This window comes from Diceros bicornis, chromosome 34, assembly GCF_020826845.1.
Source record: "Diceros bicornis minor isolate mBicDic1 chromosome 34, mDicBic1.mat.cur, whole genome shotgun sequence".
Taxonomy (NCBI): domain Eukaryota; kingdom Metazoa; phylum Chordata; class Mammalia; order Perissodactyla; family Rhinocerotidae; genus Diceros; species Diceros bicornis.
The window spans coordinates 5,674,561-5,687,186 of record NC_080773.1 but is presented as its reverse complement, the minus strand read 5'-3'; the positions used below and the strand labels follow the sequence as shown (position 1 = coordinate 5,687,186).

The 12,626-nt window shown below is 40.1% G+C and overlaps 1 non-coding gene across 1 annotated transcript; it reads left to right on the top strand.

Annotated features, from left to right (window-relative positions):
- The first annotated feature begins 3,352 nt into the window (after window positions 1-3,352).
- On the top strand, window positions 3,353-3,461 carry LOC131398004 (U6 spliceosomal RNA). Its single transcript, XR_009216803.1, has one exon. It is a non-coding gene; the product is annotated as a U6 spliceosomal RNA (small nuclear RNA).
- Window positions 3,462-12,626: the final 9,165 nt, after the last annotated feature.

Sequence of the window (12,626 nt, the reverse complement as noted above, 5' to 3'; positions counted from 1 at the left end):
GCTTTATTTTGTAACACGGTGAATAACAAATGGTTTTCAAATGTTAAACCAGCTCTGCATTTTGAGGATAATCTCACTTGTTTGAGATGTATTATATTTTTTGTATATTGCTGGATTAAATTTTTTAATACTTTGTAAAGGATTTTATCATCTATGTTAATGAGGGATATTGGTCTGTACTGTTCTTTTCTTATAATGTCTTTGTCTGATTTTGGTAAGAGGATTATAAAATAATATGTGAAATGTTCTACTTTTTGAAACAGTTTGTGAAAGGTTGATATTATTTATTCTACTATTATTTGAGAGAACTTAGCAGTGAAGCCATCTGGTTATGGAGGTTTCTTTGTGGGAAGGTTTTTTATGATGAATGTAATTTCTTTAACAGATGTAGGACAAATCATATTTTCTGCTTTTCTTGGATGTGCCCATGTGTTTCAAATAATTTTTTCATTTATCCAAATTGTCAAATTTATTGGCATAATATCCCTGTATTATCCTTTTAATGTCTGTAGGATCTGTAATAATGCTTCCTCTTTCATTTCTGATATTGGTTAATTTGTGATTGCTTTTTCCTTGATCAGTCTTGCTAGGAGTTTAGCAGTTTAATTTATCTATTTTACTGATTTTCTTTGATATTTTTATTATTTCCTTACCTCTCTTTACTTTTGGTTTAATTTCTCCTATTTCTACTTGTAACTAGTAAATAGTTCTGTAACTGTAAATAGTTCTCCTATTTTTAGTTGAATAGATCTTTAATTTTAAAGCTTTCCAATTTTCTAATATCAGCAATTGCAGCTATGAAATTACCTCAAGGGCTGCTTTAGCTGTGTCCCATAAATTTTAAAATGTTGTATTTTCATTATTATCTTATTTAAAGTACTTTATAATTTACATTGTGATTCATTCTTTCATCTATGGCATATTTAGAAGATTTTGTTAAATTTCCAAACACTGTGGATTTTTAAAAAATATATTTTATATTTGTTAATTTTTAATTTAATTCTAATAATTTAGTTCTGTTACAGTCAGAGAAAATGCTCTGTATAATTTCAACGTATAATATTTACTGAGTCTTCTTTAATCTCTCAACAGATTGTCTATTTTGGTGAATTTTCCATGTGCACTTGAAATGAATATGTGTTTTATGTTGGCTGTAGTGTTTTATACAGCTCAGTTTAAATTTTTAATATTCAAATATTCCTTTTTCTTAAAGACTTTTTTTTTTGTCTACTTGTTCTACCAACTACTGGATAGAGGTGAGTCTTCAGTTACAGTTCTAAATTTGTCTGTTTCTCCCATTAGTTTGTCTGTTTTTGCTTCATGTATTTTGAGGATCTGTTGTTATGTGCACATTCATTCAGAATGTCTTCTTGATGAATTGACCTTTTGTCACTATGAATATTTATCTTTAGGAATGTTTTCTAACTTGAAATCTCCTTTGTCTAATTTAATATAGCTGTGTTACCTTTCTCATTCTTATTGTTTGTGTATCTTTTTTTATCCTTTTACTTTTAACTTATCTCTGTCTTTATATTTAAAGAGCGCTTCTTGTAGACACCATATAGTTTAGTCTTAATTTTTCAGTCTAACATTAATAACATTTAGTATTATTACTTATATGGTTGGCTTTCAGTCTACTATCATATTTATTTTCTATTTTCTTATTGTTCCTTTTTTCCTACTCTTGGGCTAATTGAGAATGTTTTAGCATTTCATTTTTGTCCTCTATTTTTTATGTGTGAACCCCTTTGTTGGTATTAGTAGTTAGCATGCTTCCAGTAATCACCCTCCCATCCTTTCTGCTGTTGTTGTCATACGTTTTACTTCTACATATGTTGAAACTTCACAATACGGTATTATTTTCTTTCTTCCCATAATCAAGTGTTGTTTAAGGAAATTAGTAAATGAGGAAAATATGTTTTATAGTTAATTCACATATTTGCCATTTCTAGGCCTCTTCATTCCTTCATGTAGGCTTAAATTTCCATTTTGTGTCAGTTTCCTTCAGCCTGAAGAAATTCCTTACACATTTCTTGTGTAACAGATCAACTGGTGATGATTTACTTACTTTTGTTTAGTTGAAAAGGTCTTTATTTTATTTTCAATTTTGAAGTGTATTTTCACTGGATATATAATTCTAGGTTGACAATTATTTTTTTTAGCATTTTTAAGGTATTATTCTATTGTCTTCTGGTTTGCAATATTTCTGGTGAGAAGTAAACTGTCATTCTTTGTTTTTCTACTACTAAGAGTCTTTTTCTCTCTGGCTTCTTTTAAGATTTCTCTCATTACTATGGGTTTCCAGCAATTGTAATATAATGTTCATTGGTGGGATTTTCTTTCATTTTGTCCTACTGGAAGATTATTGAGCTTCTTGGATCTGTGGGTCTGTATTTTTTTGAAAAATTCTCAGCGATTATTCCTACAAATATTTTTTTTCTGCCTAATATTTTTCTCATCTTCTTCTGGGCCTCCAGTTCCACATATTTTAGAATACTTGCTATTGAATCACAAATCCCTGAGGTTCTTTTCATTACCCATGACCGCAACACCATATCTCGTGTAATTACTATAGAAAATTCAATGAATGCAATAGCATTGAATTGTATGAATGTGTAATAATTTACTTATTGTTGTAGGTAGGTAGATCTGTTCTTCTGATATAGATCCTCAATATCTCTGCCTCCTGGTATTCACACTCTTAAGTAAAAGTAATCCCTTCCCCTTGAGTGTGGGCTGGATCTAGCAATTACATTCTAATGAATAGAATACAGCAAAATTAATGGGAAGTCACTTCTATGATCAGGTTATAAAGGACTCCTAGCACTTTCCTACACTCTCTCTGCTTGATCATGATGATGAAGCAAGCTGCAGATGGGGAGGCCCACATGGCAATAAACTGAGGGTAGGCTCTTACCAACAACCAGAGAGGAACTGAGGCCCTCTTCCCAAGAGCCTGCAAGGAGCTGAATCCTGCCAACAACCACACAAGTGAGTTGGATGCAGATCCTTCTCCAGGCGAGCTTGCAAGAGAAAATTTCAGCCTCAGCTACCACCTGAGAGCAGTCTTATGAGAGACTCTCATTTAGAGGACCCAGAGAAGACGCAGACAGATATCACAGACATTGTGACATAACACATGTGGTTGTTTTAAGTTGCTAAGTTTAGGGTAATTTGTTACACAGCAATAGATAACTAACTCATTTTTCATATCTACTATTTTTGGGCAACCCCTTCCCCCAGTTTTATTTGCTGTTATAAATAATGCTGCACTAAATAGCCTGGGACACATAATTTCATCTTCAGAAATAAATTTCTGTAAGTGGAACTGATGAGTCCAAAGGTATGGGCAGTGCTCATTTTGGTAGCGCATATAATAAAATTTAGAAATGATACAGAGAAGATTAACATGGCTCCCGCGTAAGGATGATGTGCAAATTCACGAAGTGTTCCATATGTTTTACAAAGTATTCAAAACCAAGGAAGGATAGCCTTTTCAACGAATGGTGCTGGAGTGATGGGACATCCATAGGTAAGAAAATGAAACTCAATCTAAACCTCACACCTTATACAAAATTAGCTCAAAATGGATTATGGACATACATTTAAAACATAAAAATATAAAACCTCTAGGAAAAATAGAAAAAAAATCACTTTGGCATCTAGGGTTAGGCAGAGATTTCTTAGACTTGACACCATGGATAAATTAGACTCATCAAAGTTCAAAACTTTTACTCTGTGAAGGTCCAGGTGAAGAAGATAAAATACATACAATGAACTGGGAGGAAATATTTGCAAGCTACATATGCAGCAAAGGACTAGTATCTAGATACATAAAGAACATGAAACTCAATAGTAAACAAAGGAAAACAATCATGTTAGAAAATGGGAAAAGACAACCAGATTTTCAATGAAGATGATATGCAGATGGCAAATAAGCATGTGAAAAGATAGTCAACATTATGAGCCTTCAGGGAAATGCAAATTAAAACCATAATGAGATATCATTATATTGGGATCAGAATGGTAAAAATAAAAAAAACAGTGACATTACCAAATGCTGGCAAGGATGCAGAGAAACTGGATCACTAATACCTTGTTGATAGGAATGTAAAATCACATAGCCACTCCTGAAAACAGTTTGGCAATTTCTTATAAAACCAAACTTGAAATAGCCATGTGACCCCAAAATTGTACTTTTGGACATTTATCCCAGAGAAATGAGAACCATGTTCGCACAAGCACCTGTATGTGAATGTTTATAGTGGCTTTATTCACAATAGCCCCAAACTGCAAACAGCCCAGATACCCTGCAGTGCGTGAATGGTTAAACTGCGGTACATATATACATGGAACATTACTCAGCAATAAAAATGAGAGAACTATTGATACATGTAATAACTTGGATGCATCTCCAGGGAATTATCCTTAGTGAAAAAAAATCCAATGTCCTAATGTTACATACCATGTGATTTTTTTATGTAACATTTTTCAAATGACTAAATGTTATAAATGCAGGAATTAGAGACAAGGGATGGAGAGTGGTGGGGAGGAGGGTATGATGGTAAAAGGGCAATATGAAGCATTCTTGTGGGGATGGAACTGTTCTGCATCTTGACTGTATTAGGAAATATGTGAACCTATATGGATGATTAAATTGTATAGAACTAAATGCACACACGCGCGCAAACGAGCACAAGTAAAACTGGGGACATCTGAATGAGATCAGTGGATTGTATCAATGTCATTATCGTGGTTGTGATATTGTGCTGTAGTTTTGCATGATGTTACCACTGGTGGACACTAGGGAAAGGGTACGTGGGATCACTGTGTAATATTCCTTTTAACTGAATGGGAATCTATCATTATCTCAAAGCGAATTTCAATTTTAAAATACAATGAGCATTTTTATAATTTTAAATATACTGACAAATTTCACCCTAGGAAGAGCACAATAGTTTATAATTCTACTCACTGTATAAGCGAGCTAGTTAACCCATGATCTCACTTATGGCTCTATCAATTCTTGGCCCATGCCAATATGACAGGAAATTCTATTCAACCAAGATTAAGCAAGGTAAAGAGAGTTGGTTTGAACTGACAAAAAATTCAATTCACCAAGAATATATAAGAATTACATAATTCTTGTATAATTAATTAATTCTTAATTCCTTGTACAACATGGCACAGACAAATACCAAGTAAAAACCCATGATAATAACAAAGCATTCTCCTCTCAGAAATTAACAGATCAGGAAGACAATAACAGCAGAAAAAAATTTTAAAACACTACTGACAAAGTTGATGCTATATCTAAATCTAAATCTACATATATTTGTATCTATAAATTTGTGTCAAATAAAAATGTACTCTTTTCAAATATCTGTGTGATATTAAGAATTAAACACAACATATGGCTTTAGAAAACCTAAAGAATAAAAATAATTTAAGCCAAATTATCAGACCAAAATATAGTAAAAGTAGAAAAAAGAAAATTTTAGACAAAAAGTCCAATCTAATTACAATTTAAAAATACTTTCCTAAATATATGTATATTAAACAGGGAATCAAAGCTGAACTTGTGAATCATTTATAAACACTAAAAATTGAAAATAAATGATTGAATCATTCTATCATAAAGGCTATAAAAATGAAATAACAAAAAACAACAACAAAAAAACAGCTGTGGTGGATGCAAAAATGGCCACAAATGTCCGCCCTTCCAGCCTCCAAACTTCTTAGGTGGTGCCCTCCCACGCTGACTCTGGTATTGGCTATGGGACTTGCTTTAGCCACTGGGACAGTGGAAAACATGTTGCAGGCAGAGACTTGAAATGCACGTTGGGCTTCCCTCTGTTGCTGTGACTACCATGTGAAGAAGCCAGGGTTAGGCTCCTGCATGATGAGAGCCGTGTGGCCCAGTCACCCTCGTCACCCCGACCAACAGCCTGCCAGCTGCCAGCCAGATGACCAAGGCCATCTTAGCTCTTCCAGCCACCAGCCCACTCACTGGCTGATCACAGACGCAAGAGTGAGCCTAGCCGTGGTGAGCTGAGCCAGCCTGAAGCAGAAGAACCACACAGACGACACACAGAAGCGTGAGCTAAATGACAGGCGATTGTTTTGAAGATACTAAGTCTGGGGTGGTTCATTACACAGCAAAAGTTGCAGCTTGAAAACTTAAGGTTAAGAAAAAGAGGCAGTTGTCACACGAAGTCACAAGTTTGTCATTGGTCTTCCATCATCCGTGCTAATGAAATCAAGTACCACACAAACGGTCTTTAATGGTATGTACAGGGCTGCAGGATTCTAAGAAGGTGCCTGGAGTCAGGCTCAGAGCAGGGAACGCCCCCAGCCTGGGCTCTCCTTATGAGCATCACCTCTTTTCTCTGCCCTAAGGCGTAGCCGTCACTCTGGTGGCTTCTATGACATTTTTTACACCAGGTAACGGGCCACTTCATCTGAAACCAGGAGAGTCAATGTGGGGATGGTTAGAGGCCTTACAGCCCTCGCTGGCTGGTCAGGGCCCTCACTCAATGCGGGGGGTCCTATGACAAGTGGACACAAGACCAGACAGTGGAAGCAGGCTGTGCAATGAGGAATCGGACTGAACCAATGGTCAGTCCACAGACCTAACAGCCAAGCGGCACGTGCTAAGGTGCCTAGGATTATCCTGTAGCCGATTCCTCCAGTTTCTCCGGGCCTAGAGTGAATGCATGCAGAAGAACCAGGAATTGTTTGCAGACAGTGTTGCTGAGCCGGCTGGTTAGTCTCAAGCCATCTGAACGGAAGTCAAGGATTTCTGCAGGGACTTGTTCTTCCACAGGTGCTCCTGCAGCATCGTAAACAAGATGGAAGGGACAAGCTACATCTGTCCGTTTGCAATAAAAAAACCCCTTAAGAACAGACAAGATGGGTGCAGAGGCGCCACATCTGTCACAGTGGGACCAGCAGTTTTTATTTGGCTTTGTTTGTGCAGCTGAGAGGCGGGGCTGGTGGGCGGGGATGGCGCTGGCTTTCCCAGTGCCAGCAGCACCAGGACAATTAGAGCTGTGTCTGGCCCTGCAGCATCAGGAGGTATACTGTCCCTTTCTGAGGGGGCTGGTGACCTCTCCCTGGCCTATGATGATCACTGCCTCCAGGGCACCGTCATCCCTGCCTTCATGTCGTACATGTGCTTAGGAGATTGGTAAAGGCCCCAGGAATCTGAAAAGATGACGACACATGCAAAATTCAAAATAAAATTCTCTTTTCCCAAAATGACAACGAATTATAAGTTGGAATTTGTCTCCTTTCTTGCTTTTAGGATCTGGAAGTTCTGGATACAAGTTCACCAAAGCTATGTTTTCCTCCTTGGTTGGGGCCTCAGCTTTATGTTCCCTCTGCCCACTGGGTCTTGCAGCCCTGTGTGGCCCAGTCATCCACAAATGGAAGGTCTGGGGTGCAGGACCTCAGCCTGCTTCATTTTTGTGTCCCCACCCCAGAAAAATTCTGGAACACCATAGCCCTCAAGTTGTTCACTCATAGTAACTCCACGGTCTGTAAATCCAATTCCAGAAGATTTCTAGTGATTCCTCAAAATAGGCAGTGTCTCTTGCAAAGTCTTTGGATTCTTCAAAGATCTGTGTTTGTGTATCTCTGTGGTATGGGCATTCACAGGGATGATCCACAAGATGACTCACACTGTCAGCATTTGCCAATGTTTAGTTTTTTGAGTCCTATATTGACTTTGAGTTAAAAGACTTAGAAACCACGATGGGCAATTGTAAAAAAATAAATAAACAAACAAAATAAATAAACAAATAAAAATCTAGAAGTTGTTCATTGGGCAGGTTGGGTGGGCATGCTGCTCCCACCCGGTTGGGGAGATGTGTCTGCTGCCTCACCTATCCCAGGAATAGCGCATCTTCCCTTTGCAGACCTTGGTCCTCCTACTTCCAAGCTTTGTTGTCAAATCTGAACAGTGGCTTCTTCTCACGGCTTCTCCTCCAACTTCCAGCCAACTAAATGGCTCTGGGGACGTGGTAAACCATCCATTCATCTGCCCAGCTGGTGAATGGATGTTTTCTGTTTTCACGGGTGGCCATTTTCAGCCTGGCATAGACTGGGAGACCACTGGTGCACGAAGCTTCAAGGATGCTTGTCCCAAACTGTAGTATTTGTGAATGCTCTCATTGTCAAGATGATCCCCGTTGACACAACTGCTCATGAGAAGAGGAAAGACAGCACCTTCCCTTATCTTTGAGTTGAATTTATTTTTGTTCTATGAGACTGCAGATGTCCGGACCCATGATGCCTATCTAAAAATCTAACCATATCAAAAGAAAACCTTTGCTCTATAAACGAGATTAGCTATCTCCCAATTTTGGTATATAAATTGGCTCTCAATTTAGACTTCCTCCTCTGCAGTACCCCTTCATTACAAACCATCATTGCATCAGGATAACATTGAAAAAAGAAAAGCAACACAACAAAATACTTAATTTCATTAATCTGTTTAGCAATACCAATATAATGAGGCATAATATTGATTTTCTTACTTAGGATTTAAAATCTCTACTTCTTTCCACAGAATTAAATGCTTCAAACTGATATTCCACCTCTTTACAGTCACATCTTTAATTTAGTTGTTATAATTAGGCATTAACGGGTGTCAGTAGGATAGCCAGTTAGAGACCATTCTGTTCTGCTTGTCTTGATTATCACAGTTTAGATGTAAAGTAAATTAGAATGAAAGACTATACAGTCCAATTACAGATAAAAGCAGCAAACTGCACTGTTGTAATTAGATGCCAGGACTATTTTTCTTAGATTTTGTATCTCTGAGGGCCCTTCTTGTAGCTACTTGGCTGAAGCCACTGCTGAAAGATTGCAGAATGGATCTGAGTTGTTGCAGCCATATTGTCTCTTCCAAAACTTAGACTTCTGACTGGGCTTTCTTCCTGGGAACCTTTCTGGCCCAAAAGCCAGAGCCCTTGAGGACTTGCTGGAGTGTTTCTTCCTTGGGGCCAGGGCTTTGCAGGCATCCCTGCCTTTCATGGGAAGCTCAGGTAGCTGATTGAGGCAGGCGTCAATTTCTTTGTGTGTCTATCTGGCTGCTCCTATCCCTCATCCTCCTACCCTTCCTCCTTCTTTTCCCTTCCTCTTCTTCTTCACTGATGTTGAAACTTGGGTATTTCTCTGTCTTTTGGGCCCAGAATAGTGGTCAAAACCATGCTTTCAACCATGGTGTGGAATTTTCTAGAAGTGGGATATGCTGGGTGGTGACTTCCTGTAAGTGCTACTTATCTTTGAATAGAAAATTGACCAAGGACAGCCAGATGTAGTCACTGAAGAGTGACTTGGAGGTAGAATGACCCATTCATTCATTCAATGTTTATTGACTACCTACCCTTCCAGGTGTGAGGCTGGACAATGGGTTCACAGACACACACCTGCTGGGGGGTGACTGAAGCCCTGGTGAATGTGGGGCAGCTGTGTAGTAGATAATTATAACAGTGTGAGGATGACAGCTCTGCGTTCTGTGAGGAACAGAGCAGGGACGCCCATCCCATGTAAGAGGTGAGAAATCCCCTCTCCCCCGTAGACTGTGATGCCCGCGTTATTTTGAAGGATGAGAGGGATTATTATTTAGGTGGGTGGAGAAGTAGCAAGGAGGGAGTTCCAGAAGGAATATCATGTTTCAGTCAAAGGCACAGTGGTGGTCTTAGATGGCTCGAGTGTGGTGGGAAATGAAAAGCTACATGCTGTCGGCAGGGCCAGGCCATGAAGGATCCTCTGAGCTAAGCTAAAGGAGATGACTCAGGATCTCTGTCATGGGAAACAGTCCACAGGGACCTGCCTGCATTGGAGTAGACTCCCTGGGCCTCGGTCCTATCAAAGTCCTGACGCAGACTAGTGTCTCTGATCTCTGTTTCCATGAGATTACTTTGAATTTACCCCAGGGATCCCCATGGGAAAGACCTCCTCCCCATCCTTGGTTTGTGGGACTGTTAGAGGGACCCATACTGTCTTGATAGGATGTAGATGCTCAGATAATGACTTGTTAGCTTGGATGAGGGGAATAGTAAGGAAGACGTGTCATTGCAGGCAGAATAAATGATTAATGCATACCCAGATAATACCCCTTATGAGAAGAGCCAAACCCAAAACCAAAAAATGCTTCTTACTCCTGGAGGACTTCTAGTTTCCAGTCCTGTGGTGAAATTTCTAGTGGTCAGAGCCACCAAGTTGTGACAGTCTGAGAATCAGTGAGCTTCTTGTCACTCTACACATTCTGTGACAGGCCAGATAACCATTACCAAGGACCCATATGGTGAACGGAAGAGATGGCCCAGAAGAGCCTGTGCTGGGCCTCTTTTCTCACCACGTGAGTACCCAGCATCACTGGACACATGTGTGAAAGCTATGGCTATTTCAATCCACCAAGCATTCTCTGCGAGTTGGAGGGATGCCAGCCTGTACTGCATATGTACACATGAGAGAAGCCTAATCTTCACCCTCTTGGTGATTCACATATCTACTATTTCCTGGTGTATTTTGTAAAGACCCTCCTGGTTGGGCATGCAGTAATCCATGTTTTTTTCAATGCGCATTCCCAGCCATTTAGCCTCCTATTTTCTTACTATGAAATTCACTGGTATGTCTTCACGCAAATTTGTGCTGGAGACACTTCTACTCCAGTGGTGCTAACGGGGAATCCATGATATACATGTTTAAGTCATGCAATTTCAAGTGCTCAGCAAATGAGAAGAAAGGAATAGCCTGAATAGTGTGGTGACCTCTCCACCAGAGGGCTGTGCTGTGGGGGGGGGCTTGGCTGTGAGTCTGATCTTCTGTTATGTAGGTCTCAGGGCCATGTGTCTCTGGGTAAGCCCTTGCACCTCTCTGAGTGGGTTATTGGGTTTAAATCGCTGTGATTTTTGTGCCATATGGCCCACAAACATAAACCAGGTACTTCAGCTGGCAGTCTCCTATAGAAGCAAGAATCTGTGCCAAAAATTGAAGACTAATTCAGAGATGAATGTCACTTTCCAACTTGGTCCTTACCAATAGATCTCAAGAGTAATTCGACTATACAAGATTTAGCCATGGGTGGTGACCTTGGGACTCAACAGCTATGAAAGGCGTGATTCCACTTTTGTGAACCTCAGTCTGCAAGGCATCTGTGTCATCATGAGTCTGTCCTCTATGGCGACATCAGTCAAATTTGCATGGCCTCTGTACTGGCATCATCAAATGTTCATCCTCCATGCCAAAATGATGCTTCAGAGGAAAACAGCACCATGCTGTCCAATCATGTTTTTGCTGGGAGACATTTTTAAAGTAAGCTGATCCTATCCAGGAGAGGAGGATTGAGCTGGACAATGTGTGAGCTCTCAAGGGAGTAGGATGCACCAAGTCTCATGTCACCCCCCTCCACTCCCCAACTCCAGGATGTACGTGCACACATGCGTGCATGTGCACATGTGCACGCATACACACACACACACACACACACACACACACTGGGTATCCAACAAAAACCAAAACCAGAGGAAATCTTATTCTTGCAAATATTGTAGGAGAGACCCACTGTTAATTTAGGGAGATTCCTTATTTCCATGATGAATTATTTTCCTAGAGATCATTTAAGGTGTGATCCAAGCATATATTTTCTTTTGCTACCAAATGGATCTGACCTCTCACTAATTTTGCCTACAATTAGTTTGGTGTAATTACCACCACTTACAATTCAGTCTGCTTTCACTAAAAAAAATTATTGTTCATGGGGTCATAAAACTCTTTAAAAATTGCTTAATGAAAAATGGAGCCTTGGGAATGTCGCACAAGATAAGCCCAGCCATTAAATCCAGGACTTCCTGTGTGCACGAGGTAGTAGTTTGTGCCGGAGGCTCTTCTGTGTGTGTGTGTGTGTGCACGCGCGCGCGTGCACGCGCATGTGGGGCAGTGTGTGGAGCAGCAGTGTTTGGGAGGGAAGCCCTCTTTCATAGGTGCCCTGTGTGACCCTGGATGTGTGCTTTGTAGCCTGGCAGGACCTGCAATACCAGCTTAAAACAGAGGATACTCCATATGCTCTGTTTTTATCTCCTGCTTCACTCCTGATGGGTCAGAATGGACAGATCTGACCAGAATGAAGAAATAATGAGGGAGGGAGCAGTATAGAGGAATGAGTACCAGCCTCCAAGCAAATTTCATCATTCACAGGCAGATGCTGTCTGAGCTCGGCCCACTCGGCCCATCATGTCCTTTGATGGAGACTTCACATTTGAGGTGTTCACAGCCTGATGGGGCAATGGACAACCAACGTCCTCTTTCTGGCCTCATTTCCCCATGACAAGCCTCCTCTCATGAGCCATCCCTGATTGGAGTGACAGTCTATTCTTAGTTATCTCAAAAGGACTCATCCTCTCCCCCTTGCTCACTCTCCTCTTCCCCTCCTAACTGGGCTGGAGAAAAGTGAAACCAACAATCCTTGAATTCTCTCCAACAGTGCATGTCTTTGAAGTGCACCAACCAACTTTGTGCTGATGTTCTAGGTGTGTCCACACATGTTCTGATGTTCTGGGTGTGCACACACTGTTCTGATGTTCTGGGGCTGCACACACGTGTTCTGATGTTCTGGA